General features: G+C 38.1%; 1 long non-coding RNA gene across 1 annotated transcript; it reads left to right on the top strand.

Moving 5' to 3' along the window:
• Positions 1–292: 292 nt before the first annotated feature.
• On the top strand, positions 293–1,031 carry LOC117569501 (uncharacterized). Its single transcript, XR_004572259.2, has 2 exons — positions 293–360; positions 430–1,031. It is a non-coding gene; the product is annotated as an uncharacterized LOC117569501 (long non-coding RNA).
• The last annotated feature ends 21,417 nt before the right edge of the window (positions 1,032–22,448 follow it).

Below are 22,448 nucleotides of genomic sequence, written 5' to 3'. Positions count from 1 at the left end.
TTTTTGAGTAGGATTAATTGTCAAATTTCCGAAAAAAAAGGTTTTTGTTGTTGGTTTTGGTTGGAAGAAATGGTTAGCAGGTTATGTGCAGAACCTGAAAAAAATAGTGGAAAAGTGCATGTGCTTTAATAAAAAAAAAAAAAAAGTACATCAGTGAAGTGGTTGGTGTAGTCAGATGCATAAAACGTACTTGTGAGTATACAAAGATACTTCATTGTATAATTGTTATACTGAGTCGTAATCTTGTCATCTTCTTTTCTTTTACCAAAAGTGCACCTTGCCGTCCACTTGTAGCTGTTTGTCCACTATAGGAATTTGCCAACTGGCGTAAATAAACCAAGTGCCGTTTTCCAGATTAGGGTAAATATTTGTTATACGTATATTTAGTTTTTTGTTGTTCTAAGTTTAGTTTTGTCTATTTATTTTTAGATTCGGCACTTCGTCATAAATTATAATAACTCAATCATAAGTTATATAATAACCCAGTGTGTAAATTATAATAACCCAGTGGTAGAATTTTAAATTAATTTAAAATGAAACGTCAAAACACACAACTGCTTGATTAACGGCCAACCACCAAAAGCTCCAAGTCGCAGCTGTGCTGGACACATCAGCTGTCTGGGCAACGCAAACAGATGAGCTGTTGCTAGCTGCAGACGCTCATTGAGCACAGGAGAATTGCTTCCCAGCAGGTTGTGTTTCTACTGCAAAACACCTGCGTCCGGCAGCCTTGCGATCTCCATTGGCTATTTGCTCCGCACTTGTGGTGGCATCGAGGCCGAGTATCTGCGTCACCCAGGAGGAAGGCGAACGGCAGCTTATTTTTTTTTGTTTGTTTGTTTATTATTGTTAATTTACGTTATGTTGTTTAACTATGCATCTATAAGTGATAGTCCATCAATGTTGTAAGTGTAATATGATGTGGCGAGAAAGTTGAACCAACAACTTTTCTGGGTCCTTCATAATACAAGTACCACTGTACTATTGTATAAAATAGAAATGGCAATCATTTAAGAAGGCATGTAAGACAACACCTATAGGCAAAATATCTTTGTAAAATTGAATTTAGTTATAAATATTAATGTTTTTGTATTGCCTGAAAAGCATGTAAAACCATACTTGCATACATTCGTATGTATGCATGTTTGTTTTGATCGACGCTACCGGTCATAGCAAGCAGCTTTCATGCAGGCGCAAAAGCTCGCAATTATTATTATTCCCCACAGATACACCACAGACAGGCACCAACACAAGGAAAGATCTTTCTGCGTGGGAGTCTCTAATGTATGTAAGTCTGTTTCACTCTAACTAATTAATAATACATGAGCTACAGCTAAAGCTTCCCTTTTGTTGGTGGTCCATCTGACCATAGCGCTGCTACAGCTGTCTGCAGTCCCAGCGGTCAGTGACCTTGCGAGACTGGCAATAGCAAAACATTTCATTGAGTGACAGCCATCAGCTGATCCTCATTTTTACTTGCATCTAGTGTTTGCCTATATTCGGTGTGATGGTCTAACATTGCATTTCTAAATGAACCAAAACTAGTTCATTTTAGCTAATTTTTTCCTTCTCTTAATTTATTCAACATTTAAATGCAAAAATAATTATTTATATTATAATTATGCTAGATCATATTTTATATTTATAGGTTAAATTATTTTTAGTTTTTCTTTATTTATTTTTTTTTCTTTTTGCTTTATTTATAAATTCCCGCCTCATACACACTTACCATGTTAGTCCGTTAATCTATTTATTTATTTATTTTTCTTGTCATTTTTTTTCTTGTCATTTCATAATGTTGTTAATATTCAAAGTATTTTTGTTATCTGTTAATAAATTAAGTATGTTCGCTTAAGTGCCTATTTTTATTTGGAACCATGCATCACCAAGCAGGAGTAGGTTAGCCGAACCACTATCTGTTAGGGATCCTGCCAACTTTTAGTTTTTGGCATTTGAATGCAGGATCACGGTAGGGTGGGCGTCTGCACACAATAACAGCTGTGTTGCGTTAGAGAGTGGCTCCGTCTTCTTTGTTAACCTACCTTCCTCTCCTTCCCTTTCTCTTCTCTTTCACTATTGTTTAATGTAACCTTCCCCTTTACACTCCTTCTTCTCTGTTTTCCCATATGTACGCGAGTTTTAAATGTATTATTGTTATAAGTGGTGCGTCCTATTAGTTGGCCCTTTCCTTGAACCCCATGCTATCTGAGCAAAGCCCGGAGAAGCCAGCGCGTACGCCACGCTAATAAACCCAACACCAGCACCAGACGAATACTACACTAGTGATTCGTTACAGCTTTTAGACTGTGAGCGAGTTTGCAACCCTTGAGTATTCGATGGCTCAACTGGCCTGGATTGCACTTGACAAACTGGGCATTTGTCCTTCGTTTTAAAATGCAATTCTATGCACTTTTTGTGAAACTCGTGGTTGCATGCGGTTCTATACGCCTCTGCAACGGACTTAATTTCCTTTTTGCATAAAGGACATGAAGCGATAGGCAAGCCCATTGCTCCCTTGTTCGGCGATCGAGCAACACTCATTTTTCAAAGGGAACGAAACAAACTATAGAGCTAATAAATGTTTCCAGAGTCGATCTTAATCGAAAATTATCAACAGAAGAAAAAACCAAAAATTTACTAACCAACGAACAATGTATATAAACAAAAAAAAAATAAATAAATAAATAATAAAAATTAAAAAAAAATACAAAAATGGTACTATTCAAAGGAACCAAAAATAACGTAGAGATATAAAGAAATAATTCATAAATATTTTTAGCCGATAACAAAGCCTGACAACCACATATCGTAGGGTAATTTCATTCACTACCAAAATTCTCAAAAAAAAAAGAAAGAAATAGAAATAGTGTATTAAATGTATTTCCCATCAAAATTAGACCTGATTTACGGACAACAAAGCAGTTTACAATACTTTTGTTGTATTCCAGCAAATCAGAGAAGCCTAATTCCTAAGAAGAAGAATTTCAAATTTAGGTATTCCTCAGTCATTCGTGGTTGTAGCATTTTCCAATTAAAATGTCTACATATTCCAAGCCGTCTGACATAAAGAACATTAAAATTTGAACCGTTTCACCAATAATGAGGAATAAATTAAACGGGCCAAATAACCAACCGTAGTTAAATTTATTTGTATTTCCTCATACAAATAAATTCCGCATTATTGGCAAATTCAATAATTAGAAACGAAAATTCGAAAGAAGAAGAATTCAATTTTGGATATTCTTCAGTCATTCGAGGTTGCAAAATTTTCTAAACAAAATATTTACACATTCCATTCGACTGACATGAAGAACATCAAAATTTGTGCTGTTTCACCAATACTGAAAATTAATTTAAATGGGCCAAAATAATCTACCGTAGTTGAATTATTTTGTATTTCCTCATAAAAATAAATACTCCATTATTGGCAAGTACAAGAATTACAAGGGAAAATTCCTACACAACTTTTCCTTTTCGGCCTGCTTCACCAATGATGAAAAACCAATTTAAATGGGCCAAATAACCAACCGTGGTTGAATTTATTTGTATTCCTCATAAAAATATATACTTCATCATTGGCAAATACAAAAAAATTAAAAGGGGAAAATTCCAATCCAACTTTTTCTTTTTGGCCAAAAAGGAACTGATTGTGTATTCCTTCTTGTAATCCATAACAAATTTGAGATAAAGTCGAATTTTTGAAAAGAAATGAATGAAAAAGAAAATGAATGAAAAGAAGATAAAAAGATTTTAGAGTACGATATTTGAATTTAACCGAGAGTCTTAATGAGTATTTACTGTACTCACTAAGGCCCTACACGTTGGGCGCCACTTTTCTTAATTAATAATAATTAATTATAACTGTAACGTGCAACGAGAAGAAGCACAAGGCGACAGGGCTATCGGCATTTGCGGGGCACGCTTTAGAGTCCGGCTCTAGCTCGTCGGCTTTGGGGGTGGTGGTCTTGCTTATGCCAATAACCCTTCTTTCGCTGCTCATTATTATTAATATAAGATCCGAAATTGAGCGTGCTGCGACGAAAAAGGGATTGCTAGAAAACTAGCCGGAAAGAGAAGAAAGATCCAAAAATGTCTCAAAAAATAGAAAAAAAAACAAAGAGAGAATAAGAGAGAGAGAGAGAGAGAGAGAGAGAGAGAGAGAGAGAGAGCGAGAATTGAGGCAGGCCATCACAGCTGTTAAGTGATGAAGTCCCCTCCCAACCTATGATCACAGCATCAGAGCATGGCTCTGGTGATCCCTTTTAACCCTACGACAGTGGTGTCGCTGGCTTGTTTCGGCTAAATAAAAAGTAAATTATTTCATGGTATACAATATTTAATTAGTGATAGATATTAAACAATATGGCATTATAAATAAAAATAGTACAAAATGATCAATAATTCTACAAGAGGATAGTTGCAATATTTCTTTTAAAGTTTCTTTTAAATATATAATGTATTTTAATTTCAGTGCTTTGTATTATTTCATGTATCAAATTTTAAACTTCGCTTTAATTTTGTAATTTATCTTCAAACCTTTTTTTTATAATATTTAATAGTTTGAATTTTTTCGTATGCTTTTCTATAAATTTATAATTTCGTGTTTGTACATTGTAAATCGAGGTGAAAGTATAAAGTGTGCGTTTCGCAATAAAAAACTCACCAACAGAACTCCTGCGGCGGCGATCGATCTCCGACGAAGGTGTGCTGGAACAGTGCTAAATTAAAATAAAAAATACAACTTTCACCGAAACACTTCATATTGTACCTACGCGAAACTGGTACTAGTTATTCAATATAATTAGCATACGTTTTAATTTTTGTTTTAATTTTGATATTTCATAACTTGGCACTGATTTTCATAACTTATTTGTTTAATTTAATTTAATATAATAATTTTCGTTTAGGCATTTTGCCTTCTAAGCTTTTAGCTGTTTTGTTATATATTTTAAATTTTTTTGTAACTTGTGCACTTCACATTCAACAATTGTTTTAAATTCTAAATTCTCATGGCTCTACAATTTCTTATTTAATTTCAACTATTTCATTTATATTTGTACATTTGTTTTGTTTAATTCTTGTAGCGCTTCAACTTTTTTAATTTGTTGTTTTACAATATTTTAGCGCTTTTATTTTTAATTGAATGTGGCACAATACATGTTCTAATTTTAACTTTTTATTTTTATTTTTTTTTATCAACAAAACAGCTGCGCTAATTCCTTTTGATTTTAAATCATTTTATCTTTTAACTTTTGAACTTAACTTTTAACTTTTATTTTCTTTTTTTTTGTGCAATTTTGAAATTCTGCAATTGCAGTAGCGCTTTTAAAATTACTGTGAATTTTAACTATTTTTTTGTGAACAAATGAACTTTCAATTTTTTTTTATAATTGTTCAACTTTTAACTTTTTTAGCGTATTCATTTTTTTAAACAATTTTAACTAAATTAAATTAAATTTAATTATTTTAACTTTTAATATTTCTGTGCAATTTTTGCGATTTTTGCTATACTGAATTTTTCTCAACATGTTTCATTTTAACTAGTGCTGAGCGCGCTACACTGTTGAGCTTTTACTCTATCATATTGATTCACTATTTTTTTGTTTTATACAATGTAGCGCATCATTTTAAACTTTTCAGATTTGGTTTTAAATTCTCATAAATTCACTTTAACACTCACACACTTTTTGTAAGCGATCTGGTCGCTGATGATCAGGAGTAAAGATGAGATGAGATGATAAAGATGAGATGAGATGATAAAGATGAGATGAGATGATGAAAAAGATACTGGTGATGATTAAAGTTGAGGTTGACGACGCAGATGCAGGCCAAGAAGTCGCAGGGGTGCTGCGCTGGCGGCTCGAGCAGAGATGCGCTCGCTGGTGCTTTGCTGGCCGCTACTGCGGCAGCCAAGATGGCGCTCAGTGGCGCTCCGCTGGCCGCTGACGCGGTAGCCAAGAAGACGCGCACTGGCGCTCCGCTGGCCGCTATGCGGCGGCAAAGGTGGCGCTAAGGGCGCTCCGCTGGCCGCTATGCGGCGGCAAAGGTGGCGCTAAGGGCGCTCCGCTGGCCGCTATTCGGCGGCAAAGGTTGCGCAACGGGCGCTCCGCTGGCCGCTATGCACGCAACGGCGGCGCTAAGGGTGCTCCGCTGGCCACTATGCGCGCAAAGGTGGCGCCAAGGACGCTTAGCTAGCTGCTATGTGCCGCAATGAGAGCACTTTGGCGCGCTTTACTGGCCGCTAGGGCGGCGACAAAGATGGCGCTTAGTAGCGCTCCGCCGGCCGCTAGCTTAGGCACTGTCACGCTCAAAAAGAGCCAAACCAAAAGCAGAAAATTTCGAAAACGACCTGTGTAAACGACAACAATAAGTAAAGAACACCTACCAGAATCTATTACTATTTATTCTTACCAAGTATCAAATGCACTAAGAGAATTCTAACCTCTAGTGTCTTGTGGTATAAATTTTTACACCAACCAATATGCGTCTATGCACGCTGCCGGTCACCAGAAAAGTGCTTTGACCGGAACCAGCCTAGCTTAAGCTAGCTGCGCATGCGCGTGGTGACACAAACGTCAAAGCTGAGCTTTCCAGTGCAACTCGCTAAACGTCAAATGAGCTTTTCAGCGCAGCTGATGCACTACTAAAAGCTCGGCTTTACAGCGCAGCTGATGCACTTAAAGCTGCGCCCTTGGTTGAAATTTAACTTGCATACTTTTAGGAGCTACTTGCAACAACATGAACCTTGGCTTAAACTCAGCAGACTTTTAGGCCGAATTCAATACATGTTGCTGTAGGCGCCGTTACAAATTGTTTAAGTTAAATGAATATATTCATTTAATTTTTTTAGTGATACTAAATATGTAAAAAATATAAACAACAACCATACAAAAAATAACATATTTTTAAATGCACATTTTAAACCCCACAAAATGAAAAGTGGAACATTTATTATTTAAAATTAATTTGCTATTAATGTCAATATTTTTTAATACAACAATAATTTCATTTTTTATAAGCACCAATTTGAATTTCGCCAGTATTGCAATTTGTATCCATTTGTCCGCTGTGAGCACAATTGTTTGCAATAATTTATAAAAAATTCGGTAACATCGAAAAAACTATATAGCTGTTATCATATTAATCAATATTGACCATTTATGTATACATTCATTGTTATACAATTTGAAACTGTTTTTTAATGTTAGCAGCCACTCAAAAGAATTCAACAAAAAGCATTGCATACTTTTAGGTGCTACACAGAATTTGTTAACTATTTCGAAGATAAACAAGTGGGGATTGTGAACATTTCTCGCCAGCATACTTCATCTTGTTTTCATCTGTTGAAACAAGGCTTAATTTGAAATTGACCCAGGAGAAGGACTTTTCTCAGTTTTGTTTGTCTGCATAACAGACTAATGCTTTGTCTATAGATAGCAGTGCATTTTACCTACTCAATTACAACGGGCTTAGCTGCTCAGTCAAAGTTTTTGTTTTGGGTAAACCTTTCAGTTCGGCTGGCTTTTAAAGTTGCGCCTGTACAAACTTGCCGCTTAGCTGTGCGCGGAGGCACCACAAGCAGATTGCTGTGGCTTCCCTGGCTATCCTCTTAAATCTTGCGCCTCATCTACCATTCGGGAAGAGAGAGGGAGACAGAGAGAGCCACAGTTTCCATAAATAAGCCTCACAAATTAAGGCAGTCCAGTAGACGATAGCGTGGCATACGTTAAGCTTAAAATGGCAAGTGGCACTCACGCACACCAACACACACACAACACACCCACACACCCTCACACGCTTGCCCCATCGAGTGTATAACAGTTTAATCAGCACACCCACTATGAAGCTTGGACCCCAAACGCTGGCGGCTCTACAAAAAACAAAATGTATAAAAATACATATAAAAAATGTGCCGCTTATACATGCATATATATTTGTAAGTATATATATATATATGTATATGGGGTGACCTCTGCCCTCCTTGCAACCCCTCGCATAACAACGCGTTCAACTCGGCTGGCCACGACGAGTAGCCCGGGGACCAATTTCTTCTCGTTTGGCGCGCTAAATTTATTGTTTGCGGAAGTTGTCTTTAATGGCACACCACCCAGCTGCCGCAAAACCGAACTGAGCACCACCAACGCCACCAACACCACCAAACAGCACAAACACCACTGCACCACCTTCCCCATTAGCTGGAATTTTAGTTGCTGACCTTCAGCTGCAAATAATTTCAACTCATTGAGTTTAATGTGCTGCCATCTGGTTCTTATTGGCCCCATTTGGGGTATTCTTCTGGAATGGAGGCGTGGCTTTAGCCTACTTTCACATTCGCAGTTTGCAATTTCGCATTTTATTTATTTATCTGGGCACGTGTTTGCGGCCAATAGTCATTTGATTTATGACCCACTATGCTCATAACAAAATCTTCTTTAACATTCATAAATATCCATATTTTCTCCCCTGTTCGTTGTGCTTTTCATTTTTCCAGCTTTGCGTTTCAATTTTTGTCGTTGTCGTTGAACTTGCAAATTGTATTTTGATGTGGGTGCCAGGCAGAAACAGAAACAGAAACAGTTTGGAGACGGGCGCTCCCCGTCTCTAAAGGAACGGACACTAATGCGTTTATAAAGTGTTAACATGCCGTATGCGTAATATGTTGCTTTCCCTTATTTTCGTTTGTTTATTTTCGGATCTTGCTCGCATCATTTTAATGGCAGTTATGCGGCACAAGTTTGAGTTTTTCGCTGGGTTTCTTATTCGTTGATTTATGGTTATGGAATATGCCACGCCTCATTTTTATGGCATCTTTAAGTGCTCGTAAAACGCCGTGAAGCAGATTCAAGACTTTCTGTTCGCAGTCACTAGTCAGGCAGCCAGGTCATAAACTTAATTGCAACGATTATTGCCTGGAATTAGCTTAAATCTGAAATAATGGTCGAGTTTTCATATTACAGACGAATGAGCGCACAAAAATATATTGTAACCAATATGTCGACAACAATTTCGAGTTTCCCAATTGCCGATTCATTTATGCACCTAATTAACTAATCAGTAAGCAACGCTTTATTGCTTTATTTATGACAATACTTTTGTAGGGCAATGTGTCAAAATGTCGCATCACAAATGATTATTATCGGAATTTATGGTTCGCTGTTAGCTTTAATATAATTCCGTTGCACAGTTCTTAAAACAATCCGATAAATGTAAATGCTTCATCCTAGAGGAACTGCTTTAAATAACAAAAGTTCTTTGTTGCGATATTAGCTTCAACTTCCATTCAGACACCACAAAATGCTTTTCCCGAAATTATCACTCCCATTTTAAACGTACAAAAGAAAAGTTTTTGTAAAGTACTTTTCGCTATCTCAGATTCTATTTACATTTATGCAAATTTATTCGACAGTGACTTTCATATAATTGTTGCTCTTGGCGGAGACAAAATGCACTCATACTTTGCACTCTAAGTGAATAGAATTTACGGTTAGTTCAGCAAAATTCAAGCACTCAAAATAATTTAACCAATTGAACGTAAGAGACAGACTAATTGCTAGGGGGAATTCAAAATGGGAATCGTCGCCATTTCCCACCTGCTTTTTGCCATTTGCCATTTGCCAGTCGCCTTTTGCCTTTTGCCAGTTGTCAGTTGCCTTTTTGCCGTTTGCTATTTGGTATTTCCATTTAAATTGCAGTTTTGTTTTTAAGTGGAAAATGTTGAAAAGTAAGCAACGGAAAAGTGTGTCGAGGTAGCGCAAAACAAATGACAAAACACACAGAAAGAGAGAGAAAGAGAGAGGGGAAAATAGCTATTTAACAGAATGTAAAATGAATATCATTTAGTTAGAGAGAAATGAGCCAAGCATAATTTATTTAAAGTAGCGTCAACAACTACAATACAAAAATGCAAATAAGAATACGAATGCGAATGGAAATGGTTATAGTAGAAAAAGTAAAAGTAAAAGACGGAAAATCAGTCGTCGGGAAGCCGGAAGACAACGAATCAAGCACACGCATTTGGGGCACAATCTCACTCTGTCTTTGTGTCTGTGCCTTATTGTTATGCTCAACACTTTGTTGGTAATATTTTTGCGATGACGACGACGTGAACCACGAGCCACGCCCACTCCCACGCTTACATTCACATTCTCATCCACGCCCACGACCTTCACACACGTCAACCGAATGCAAACAACAAACGTGCGCCCAAAAGCAGACTAAGCGTTTTGTCTGCATGCTCTTCTTCTGATTCTGCTTCTGCTTCAGCTTCTTCTTCTTCTTCTGTCGGGGGCAGTCACTTAAGCACTCGTGCATCAGGCAGTCAGTGTGGCAGTGGCAGTCAGTCAGTCAACCAGTAGTCAACAGTCAGCACCTTTTTACATGTAGTAGTTAGTCAGTGAGTCAGCCGGTGCATGCCCTGAATAACTGAGCAGTTTCCTCCACTCAACACATCCCGAACCTTGAGCGTTGTGCTCTACATTCAGTAGTTGCACGTTTCGTCGCTTAACATTCTTTATTTGCGTATTTATTTGCCACTGATTTCATTTTAATTTCATTAGAATTAGCATGAGGAGACTGCCAAAGCTTAATTAGTTTCATTACCAATAGCGAAATGGATACTAATCGATTTGTTTGTTATTTGATTTAGCAATTTCAGCTTTATGAAATTACTTTATTATTAAAGGAGACGTATAATCAAGCTAAAAGTGGTTTAATGTATGGTTATAATTTTAAATTTAATATGTCATTAGTTGGAATTCTCAGCAAGAGTTTTTTTTATTATATTTTTGCTAATTATCCACTTTAGAATTTGCAATTTGTTGCGCTTCTCATTTTGCATAAGCTCTTCATTTAAATTATGTTTTTTATTTGAATAGCTTTTCCGGTGATAAGTGGAGCACTCGCTTTTTATTTTTCAATTAGCATAAGCCTGGGCGTCAGTGCATTTCATAACTTGGCTTGCAACAGCAACAGAAACAGCAACTACAACAGCGACTGCGACTGCGACTCAGTCAAGGCCTTGCTTACACATACAAATTGAGTTGCATAATTTGTGTCGAGGTAAGTCTCAGTCCATTCAGATGCAAATTCAACGCAACGCACACAATGCCAGGCTAACAAACAGAAATGTCAGGCGCAGTCTCATGCAAAATTCTCTGCAATTCTCGCAACCAGAGAAAGGGAGAGAGAGGGAACTAGATTTATGTACCCCTTGTTGCTTAATAATTAACTGGTTTCTCGACATCGTTGTTGTTCGTTCTGTCACTTAAAGCATTCAACAAGCAGTTGACTATTAGTTTGCTATCCCCAAACTATTGCTCTATAAAATTAATAAAAAAAAAAAGGGATAAACATACGTGTTGTCCTATTAGTTTTATGTGTATGGGTGCTTAAGAAGCGAACGCTACGACGCGCCCATCATTTCATTTGCATTTTGATGTACGCAGTTGAGGAAATAAAAGGAAATGACCGAAAGACTCTTAGTTTAGGTTTAGGTTTATGTTGATGTTTGTTTAGGATACGGACGGGACACCGAAATAGGAAAAAGAGCATTTCAAGGACTGAGCGTAATTCAAGGGGAGTTTTCTTTTAAAGTTTAAAGCGGCACGTGCAACGGTAGCAGTCATGAATTTTTTGGCAAGCAATGGGACAAAAAGACGGCGATAGTAGATAGCATGCCCGACAAGCTGAGCTCCATAATGAGCCACTGCCAACGACTTCCTGGTAATGGCCCTGCCACTGGCCTTCGCCACGCCACAGTTGCAGCAGCCGCAGTTGCCGCTGCACCAGCTTCCTGCCACTGGCTTTGCATCCTCTTTATGCCTGTCTGACTTTTGGTCGCACAGACAGAGATACTCAGAGCCTCAGCCCTCAACAGACGTACGAGTACGTGGCATAGAGTTTCATACATAAATTAATGCACTGGAAATACAATACGCACACACACACACACACATATATATAGACATAGACGCAGTTACAGATACAAATACAGATACAGAAATAGGGACATGCATACGCAGACAGAAATGCTGCAGTGTAATTTCTCTTGCCGTTATTAAATAGAAAATTTCGCTCTATGACTTGTGTCTGCATCGCGCAGCAAACTGTCGAAACTATACAAGTTCTGCCGTGGAAGCTGTACAACTGGTCGACTTTCTTGTCTCTCTTATTTTCCTTTATACTTTTGTTTTCTTTTTTTGTCTTTTTATTTTTTTTATGCTTGCCTTTTTGGCAAATGTGTGCACTGCAGACTTTTGCTTATCTTATGGGACCTCCGCCTCTAGCAGCATAACAAAAACTCTACAGTTTGTACGAAAATAGCACGAACTTGTGTTTGCAAATATTTATATGAAGACATTGCTCAAAAGAAGCAACGTTAAGCAATAGTTTCAGCTGCAGATTTAGGCATTTTTGTAGGCCAGAAAATATGCATATGTGAACTCTGTGAACGCAGTAAATGAATGCATCTGACATTATGCAAACTAACATTATCCCAATTTTATTATTGTATATTTCATTTTATATTCATTATTTCAAATATTTCTAGCTATTAATTTTTGATATTTTAGTATTATTATTTGTATATACTGTAATAATTAAGAATCTTAAAATTAAAGTTAGTATGAAATGCCTTTTATTTTGAAATAATGCAGAAACTTTAGAATTCAACATTTGAGTCTTCATGTGTATTAGCGACAAATAGCAACTGATTTAACTTAAATAATAGCAAATTAATTTAAAATTTTTGATCACTTAATTACATTCATTTTCTTTAGATTAACTTATAACTTCTTTAGCTTAACTTGCAACCAAATACCATTTTTAGTAAAGCTTAATTCACACAAATATAAAGTATATGAGTATTGGAATTAATGTTTTACTAAATTTATATTACATTATTACTATTACTGCAAATTTATTAAATAAAATATATTTTTTTTTTGTAAGTTAATATATTAAAGAATGTACTTTCAATATTATTACGGCACATAGTCAAATTCTCTAATCAAGCTGAAGTTAATTGATTAAATACATTAAACACGACTCAAATTAAATTTTGATAAATAAAAAGCATTTCGAATTGAACTTAATTTTCTGCCTTTTATTTCAGAAACCGTCTCATGTAAAGACTTTGGAGAAAGCTCATTCCATATTCCTGCCATTAATCTATAATTTGAAATAATTTTATGCGCATATTTTTGTCCAACTGCCAAAAGTTGAAGCATTCAAGTTAAATGTTATCGGCATTTTCTCTCTGTTTTCGTTTCGGAACGGTTTTTGGTTCATTGCACACAGCAACCAGGCATAGCAAAGGCGCACACCTACACGCACATACATTGACTGTATACACACACACACAGACATTCACATATGCTGTGTCTAAAGGCTGACTACACTTTGGCATTCGGCAAATAAAATCAATTTTAATTTCTTGTGCATGCGGCGCAAGAAAAAGAAAAAAAATGGAAAAATGGAGGAAGAAACTTTGGCGTCAAAAATGTTTGGCCAGGCACTTTAGCAGACGATGCTCTGCCGCCGTCAAAGCCATTGAAGTAATAAAATTATACACAAGTGATGCCAAAAAGTGGGCAGTAAGCCTAGCAAACACACACACACACACACACACACACATATATAGATATACAAACTCGTATCAGACGTATAACAGTTTCGTTCTCTTATTCTCTTATCGCTCCGGGTGAATGTGCGAAATGAAAATGAAACCAAATGGTTGCGAAATCCTTAAATAAATATCCAATGCCAGCCATTCGACACGTAAATTAATTAAACATGAGCTGAGCGCACTAATTAGTCTGATTTATTGATAAAGTTTATAGCTTCATTGAATTGATGCTATATTTCTAGGCGATTTAAAAACGACACAGCCTCGAGTTTTTGTGTTCTCCCTCTATGTGTGTTCTGTTTTCTGTGTCCGGCAAGGTGTCAGATTTCCATTGGGGCTCGGGGGGGTGAAATGGTCTTGCGTGTTTGCTCACCTGGCTCAGTTTGCTGACAGCCTTGGGCTCACAGTGCTGGCAACATAATTCGATTGGATTGCCAAAGAGTTTTGCAACTCAAACTGTACGCTATGAGCTGGCCATTTGTTCTCCAGCTGCGAGGAAAATCAGAAGGAGACGGAGCGGCTTTATTTCGGGCATTTTTCTTTATGGTTTGCTGCTTATTGAGATGTTTTGGCTCAACTTGTCATTGTTTTGCCCCTTTGAATTTGAGCTGGGTCCAGGGTTCTGTTATCAAACTTAACAAGAGTTGACAGCTAAAAGCAGTAAAACGAATATTAAATGCTCTAAGCTTAACCTAGATTATGTCTGTTCGAGTAAGCAGTCTGACGTTTATTCGAAAGAATAATAAATTCAATGTTGCAACAATGAAACTTTGCCTACTTTAAGTGTATGTTATAAATTTCGAACGTAAGGCGTTTATCATACTTATAAGAGACCATTAATATGGCATGTAAATGGCGCAAAATGAAATATATGCCATTTTATTAGCTCATTTCGAGGGAGGTCAGCCTAATGAGAAATCCTTGTCAGTTTTGTGGCCGAAATTGTAACGTATCCAATCAATAAACTCGAACCAAATTCAATTACACGCTCTGTAATCGCAGTTTGTAAGCCATAATTTCGATGTTTTGTACGAAAATATCAATTTGCATATGGAAATGGACAAACAGTTTTACAAAATGTCACAGCTAGATGACATTATCGCTCCGCATTTGTAATTAAAAATATTGCAAAGCACAAATAGCAGCAATTGAAAAGAACATGGAGTATTTTCATTTGTTTTGTGTCGCGCAAATCGCACTAAATAAAATGCCGCGAAATGTTCAATTAAATGAGAATGTGGCATGCAACACGAGTATTATATAATCCGTGACACATAATTGCAAATTTAATTGCCGCAAATGGGAAAAAGAAAAAAAGGGCCAGTGGAGTTTGAAGCATGCGGCGTATGCGTAATATAGCAAATAAAATAACAGAAAAATGGCGTCGAATGTGTGTTGGCTTGCTTGTGTGTGTGTGCTTGTACGTGAGTGTGTGTGTGTGTTGAGCTTGCACGTGTGTGCATGAAAAATCACGTCTAATTCCAATTTCTATACGCACAACAAAACACACAAGGGAAGTGACTCGCAGCTAAATTACCGGAGTAGCAGAGTGTGTTGTAACGTAAACGTGTATGTGTGTGTGTGCTTGTCTGTGTGGGTGTGTGCTTTGTTGTGCTCGCTGTAAGCTGTTAGCTGAACTGCCACATCAGTTCGCTTTAAGCTTCAATTTGCTGCATGGAAATATTTTATTGTTGCCTTGGCGACTTTTTGGCATTGCGTTCGCCCCGCAGCTGCCACGCCTCCCACTCCCACTCCCGCCCCCACTCTCTGTCCGCCCTCCAGCCTTGGTGCATTTAACAAGCTTTGCATTGTACTTTGATTACATTCTCAGTGTTGCTGTTGTTGCTGGCGCATTGTTGCTGCCGGAATTGTTGCCTTGGCATTTTGGCCGCCGCATTTCTGTTTTCCATTTACGTCTTCGAATTGAATCAAGTTGCCGCGTTTCCGGCGTTCGCGCTCTCTTGTTCCTTGTTTTCTGTTCTGTTCTTTTTTTTTTTTTTGTTGTTGTTGCTCTCTTTTCCTTTCGCTGTATATTCTGCTCATACAGCTGCCAACAGCCAAGTTTTTTCCGGCGGAAAACGCAGCTTCCGCTTTTTATAAATTCTCAATTGTGCGGGACATAGTGAGATAGAGGGAGAGAGGGAGATAGAGACGGAGGGAGAAAAAAGTGGCAGCGTCAACAAAAAATGCTACAACTCGCGCAGCTATTTTGATGCTATTCTCTGAAATTGTCATTCAGTATTTTCTGTGTCAAGGATCATCTCAGACGTCACCACACACACACATACACACATATCCACACACACAGAAGTTGACACCGCACTCTGTGCACCTTTTGCAACAGGTGTGGCAGTGCGACACACGGTTGGCTACCATTTTAAGTGGATTTGCTGTGACAACTATGTGTCAGATTCTTGCCACCGACGCCCCAAAGTATGCTATGAATTCGAATATGGATGGCTATGCATGAAGCGGCATCCTGCGGACAGGTGTCGATGTGGGGTATGATAAAAGCAAACGGAATTTATTGTGTTCAAGCAAAGCTTTGATGTCCTTTATGACAGTCATATATGAATATGTTTAACACTTTTCGAAGAATACAAATATACTATTGAGTCCAACTATTAATTAAAACAATGTTTAACTATGAAATTGGGTAATTACACAGATTCGTAAATTTCAGAGATAAATATTATTTTAATTTATATATATTTAGATTATACACTGGAATGTTAATTCATAAAATAAATCCCCTTAATATATTAACATGTAATCAAACGATAATAAGAATGATTATTAACTTAATTCATTTAATGGGAAGGAAAAACTAGTTGCCAGTAAAAGTGGTATTGAAAGCAAAGATTAGTGAATTTACTTATAGAAATTTTATTTTAATCAAAAATTAAATACACTTGTAGACCAAACTTTCAACAAATGTAAAAAAAGTGCTTTCTTTCTTAGAGAAAAATACATAATAAATTAATGAATCACCTTGCCAATTTAAATTTCCAACCATGCTTCTATGTTACATTATTTTATTAACAGCATATCTGCATATCCATCAAAACTTTACTTCATGGCAATCTCTAGCGAGCAGTCAACGCATTTTTGGCCGGTTGCTCTACAAGCTTGTCAAACAAAGCCGCATATGGACGGCAACAATAAAAACAACACTGGCAGCCGCCAAAACAAGCATGACATGTGTTTTTCATGTATTTTGTATCTAGCATCACCATGATGTGTATTACTTTCCACTCAACTCGTTCTCTCTCTTTGTCTCGCTCTGCTTTTAATTTTAATTAAATTGTTGGCTGGATCACCATTCGCTCGCTTTGTGTGTGTGTGTGTGCGTAAAGCGCTCGTCAAAGGTTAAGTGAATGGAATTTGCTAAATAAAGAAAACCACAACGCACAGAGTCTAACAAATGAGGTTCTCTGAACTTCACCTGCGTCTGTCACTGTCAAACGAAGCGAAACAGAAAAAAAATCATCCAAACTGGAGCAAAAAAAAATAGCAAATGGAGATGGGCGACCCTTTTGGGGTTTCGCATATTTCTGGGATTCTGTTGAAAAACTGCAGCTGCCAATAAATTGCTGGTCACCATAATTCAAAGTCCCTTAGTTTTTGCAAACGCTTTTCATTTATTTCCTGGGCAACGTCCAAAACAAGAATTTGCTTTCATTTCTTTACAAATTTACCGCCTTTTTTCCACATAATTTTCACTCAGTCCAAAGCGATAATAGTAGTTGAGAGTGTGCGTGTGTGTGTGTGTGTGTGTGTGTGTGGAGGTGAGGGTGAGTCTAGTAGTAGGCTGCATGAAATTCGGAGCTCAAATTTATGCGCCATGAATATGCCGAGGCATTAATTAAAAGCGACTCAGCCGCTTGACCATTTTGTGGTCGTGTTTAGTGGGCAGAGTTTGGCATCCCATAACGTGTGTGTGTGGGTGTGTGTGTGTGTGAGTGCTTGGCTGGTTGTGTATTTGGGACTAACCAGAACATTACACATGAGGCAGCAACAACAATGCTACAGCTACAGCGGGAAACAAGTGCGCGTAATATGCGCTTTAAATTATGTTCTACTCGTACTGCAAATTGAGCTGCAATCTGTGATTCCATTTGTGTCTTCATTTAAGCGTAAACACACGTCGCTAATCCATTCATGTAATGGACGCTGCATAAATTTGTTTATGCAGCTTAAAGCATTTAATTGATATTATCTAATTGTTGAATAATTTATGAGACAACCAATGCAAAAAAATTGTTGCATACTTTCGCGCGCTGCTTAGAATTCAATGCGATGCACAATTAATGCGCAGCGCCGAAAAGTATGCTTTAAACGGTGCGTGTGTTTTTCAATTAAACTTGACGTTTGAAATAGCTGCTGACATTGGCATTTCAGTGCGGCTGAATGCTCTCATTATTCAATATTACTTGCTCGTTTATACCTTTTGCTCTTTGGCTGGCCGCTGCTGCATTCTCATTTCGTATGTAACATTCCCATCAACCACAATGCAATTTGCCCACTTTATTGCTTGATTCCCACAGAGCATCCCGCATTGCCACGCGTTGCCCGCTGGCATCCTCACATACGAGTATCAGCAAAGTTTACAGCTGCAGCCCTGTGCAATAACTGTTTACGGAGTGCGAGTGCGAGTGAGTGAGAGAGCGGTTAAGCCATGGGGAGTTCAGAGTCAAAACGATTTGTCAGTGCTGTCCAAGTTGCAGGCATTGGCCTTTTCCTGTCCTAAACGTGGCCGAACATCACGTGAACTGCAGCCAACTGTTTGTGCCCACAACGGTCCATGGAGCAGGAGGTCAAACTGGCTCGTCATGACATGCGAATGTCACGTCACGTCACAGACACGGACACAGACACACAGACACAGAGACAGACTCAGTCACATCACGCACACACATCCATTTCCTGCCGATGGCCGTCATAAATAACAATGGCAACTGACGGCAGCTTTGTGAGTCGCCATGATCATATCATCGGTGGGCAAAGGAGCGCAGTTGTAACTCAATATATGCCGCGATGTATAATGCATACAACTCGAGTTGCGACCTTTGCTTTTGCTGGCTGTGGCACGCGCCAAACTTTTTGAGGGACTGAGTGGGAGGCCATTATAAAATAATCTCGAAACACTTTGCCACGCATATTTCATAGTTTTAAGCCCAAAAGTGTGCGGCAACTGTCAGCGGCGGTGGCAGCCAACTAAAAAGCATTGCCAGCAATTGAGCCATACAACTTTATGGCAAACAGCTCTCCGCACACGGCTCTTGGCCACATAGTTCACACCTTTGCTGTCAGCAGTTTTGCCCAAGTGCCAAGGTATGCGGGATTAAAACGCAACACTTTATCATTAAAAAAATAAAAGTGTAAAATGTTGACAGCCAACGAAATAAGTTTTGCCTTCAGCAGCAGTTGCCACAAGGACAACCAAGATGTAGGCTAGGTCGAGGTTGTACACCAAACATTGTGCAACATTATGTTGCGTGGCCGTGTGGCTGTGTGGGTGTGTGGGCGTGGCCAAACACAGACTGTGCTTATATTAATTCAATTTACAAAGTCGCCAGAACGTGCCAAGCAATTTCATGTAATACATGAAGCAAATATGAAAATCAATTCGAATGAAAATGGGAAATGATTGCACACACATAAACACACGCACACAGCCACAACAAATTCAATTAAGTTTACTGCAAATTTATGAAGTGTCAACGTTGGGCGCTTTAAACTTTCGCCCCCAAAAACTTTGCCATTTGCTTAATTACAAATGATTTCTGCAGAGTGCAAAATAATGTATATAAATCGAAGCTGTTATAATGATAAATGATCAACGTCATTTGCAGCAAGTTGTGGCACACAGCCTGGAGTGGGACTTGGGCGACTTGACTTCCTGTAGCTGTGAAGAGAAAATGTTATGATAAATTAACACAGCGATTAAAATAAATCAGTTAACTATTGACAGCTGGCTCTACTCGATGTACGATGTTCGCACATAGCTCATTGAATTTTCCAAAAATAATCTACATAATGTTTCAATTTTCAGCTGGCTGGCTGTCAACTTCAGCCTGTTACGTGACAGGATTTTCGTGCAACAACTTAACAAACGTGTTGAAAACTTGGCCAATGGCTCGATGCTTATGCTTCATTGATATGCCAAAATTGTGGAACAGCAGCATCAAACCAGTTTTGAACTTTACACTGTCGGAATGTGGAATGCGGCAGCATATAGTATGTAGCATGTGGCATGTGGCATGCAGCATGTGGCATTTATAATGCGGGGGCGTGGCAGGTGCTTTATGGTCGCCATTCACTGCAAGCAATCGACATTGTCAATGCACTTCGAACGCCTGCGGTTTATTAGCCATCCGTTATCGTCCTCCTCTTCAATCGTCAGTTTCAGGCCCACCAATCTTATCTACGAGTATGGCTGCTGGTCAGAGGGAAGCTGGGCCTAAGCTTTCTCTGACATTTGTTTGAGTAGTCAGAGGCCGAAACAGAGAAGCTGTTAGTTCCGCTTACAGACGTGACAATAGCCATGTACTTAAATGAGCAAACTATCGATTGAGGCGAGAAATCAATAGTGTCAATAGCATGGTATAGAATATATAGTAAAGTATATAGAATAACTGTAAAAGAAAGTGAAATAAAATAACTATATAAAAAGAAAATATATGTTCAAAATGAACGTACTAATATTTTTGGTAATGCTTGTGGTAAGAATTTGTTAAAATTGACAAAATAATTTTATAAAATAAAAATTAATTCATATGTTTAACAAAAATCAACTAGAGTGCAGCTGCGAGCTCAGCTTCGTATCCAATAGTAATTGAAACCATTTTTATAGTGAGTTGCAGTCCCCATTTGCTTATTACAGCAAAAGTTGATCAGAAGCACACACACAAACATAAACACATGCACACATAATTAAGCTTGATAATCTTAACGAAGATTCCCTGCCGAACCACGCCCACTTAGCAGATCCGCCTTCACTATTATCTTGGTCCGCCGCCTAGTCAAACCCACCCACACAATGAGACACACATATCTACAAATTTTTGGCAATCACTTTTTCACACTTTTTAAGGAATCAATTACTCTACCAAAATGTTCTAGTTCAGCGCAACCGTTTAGTAACAGTTGACCAAAAAAACCCTAACCAAACTAAGAAACGTTCATGAAGCTCTTCCGTTTAACCACGCCCACTTAGTAGATCTGCTTTCACTAATATCTCGGTCCGCCGCCTAGTCATGCACATGCATATGCAAATTTCACTCACTCAGTCAAATTTTTGGCAATCACTTTTTTGCACGTTCTAACTTAACGATAACCAGCAGCTTACTCTGCCCATTTCTAGCAGTTCTGCACAACTGTTGAGTAACAGTTGAGCAAAATCGTGACGGAGCACAAGTTACGCTATTTTAATCTGCCTAGCTCATGCAGTTCTACACAACTGTTGAGTAACAGTTGATGAAAAATGTAGGTAATACAGTAGTGCAATCTTTTGAAAAGCTCGCCTGCCTGATCACGCCTAACGAGAAGATCCGCCTTCACTATTATCTTGGTCCGCCGCCTAGTCAAACATATACACATTCAAATTTTACAGATAAAGCCAAGTTTTTGGCAATCACATTTTACATTTTCAAACTAAATGATTACCAGCAGCTTACTCTGCTAATGCTTAAAAGTTTTTCACAACTGTTAAATAACAGTTGAACAAAACAGCGACGAAGCAAGCTGTGATACCTTTGAGAAGCTCTTCTGCCTGACCACGCCCACTCAGCACATCCGCCTTCACTATTATCTTGGTCCGCCGCCTAGACAAACGCATGCATATGCGAATTTCACTCATTCAGGCAAATTTTTGGTAATCACTTTTTTGCACGTTCTAACTTAACGATAACCAGCAGCTTACTCTGCCCATTTCTAGCAGTTCTGCACAACTGTTGAGTAACAGTTGAGCAAAATCGTGACGGAGCACAAGTTACGCTATTTTAATCTGCCTAGCTCATGCAGTTCTACACAACTGTTGAGTAACAGTTGATGAAAAATGTAGGTAATACAGTAGTGCAATCTTTTGAAAAGCTCGCCTGCCTGATCACGCCTAACGAGAAGATCCGCCTTCACTATTATCTTGGTCCGCCGCCTAGTCAAACATATACACATTCAAATTTTACAGATAAAGACAAATTTTTGGCAATCACTTTTTTAGATTTTTAAAGTAAATGATTACCAGCAGCTTACTCAGCTAATTTTTAAGAGTTTTTCACAACTGTTAAATAACAGTTGAACAAAACAGCGACGAAGCAAGTTGTGCTACCTTAGAGAAGCTCTTTTGCCTGACCACGCCCACTTAGCACATCCGCTTTCACTATTATCTTGGTCCGCCGCCTAGTCAAACCCACCCACACAATGTGACACACATATCTACAAATTTTTGGCAATCACTTTTTTACACTTTTCAACTAATAAATTTATCATTTGCTCTACCAATATGTTCTAGTTCAGCAGAACTGTTTAGTAACAGTTGACCAAAAACACCCTAACCAAACTAAGAAACGTTCATGAAGCTCTTCCGTTTAACCACGCCCACTTAGTAGATCTGCTTTCACTAATATCTCGGTCCGCCGCCTAGTCAAGCACATGCATATGCAAATTTTACAGATTAGGGCAAATTTTTGGCAATCTCATTTTTACATTTTTAAACTAAATGATTACCAGCAGCTTGCTCTGCTAATTTCTAGAAGTTTTGCACAACTGTTGCGTAACAGTTGATGAAAAATGTAGGTAATCAAGTAGTGCAATCTTTTGAAAG

The sequence above is a fragment of the Drosophila albomicans genome, chromosome 3 (genome assembly GCF_009650485.2).
Source record: "Drosophila albomicans strain 15112-1751.03 chromosome 3, ASM965048v2, whole genome shotgun sequence".
NCBI lineage: Eukaryota > Metazoa > Arthropoda > Insecta > Diptera > Drosophilidae > Drosophila > Drosophila albomicans.
Note: the sequence above shows the minus strand (reverse complement) of the source record. Positions and strands in the feature narration are given on the sequence as shown.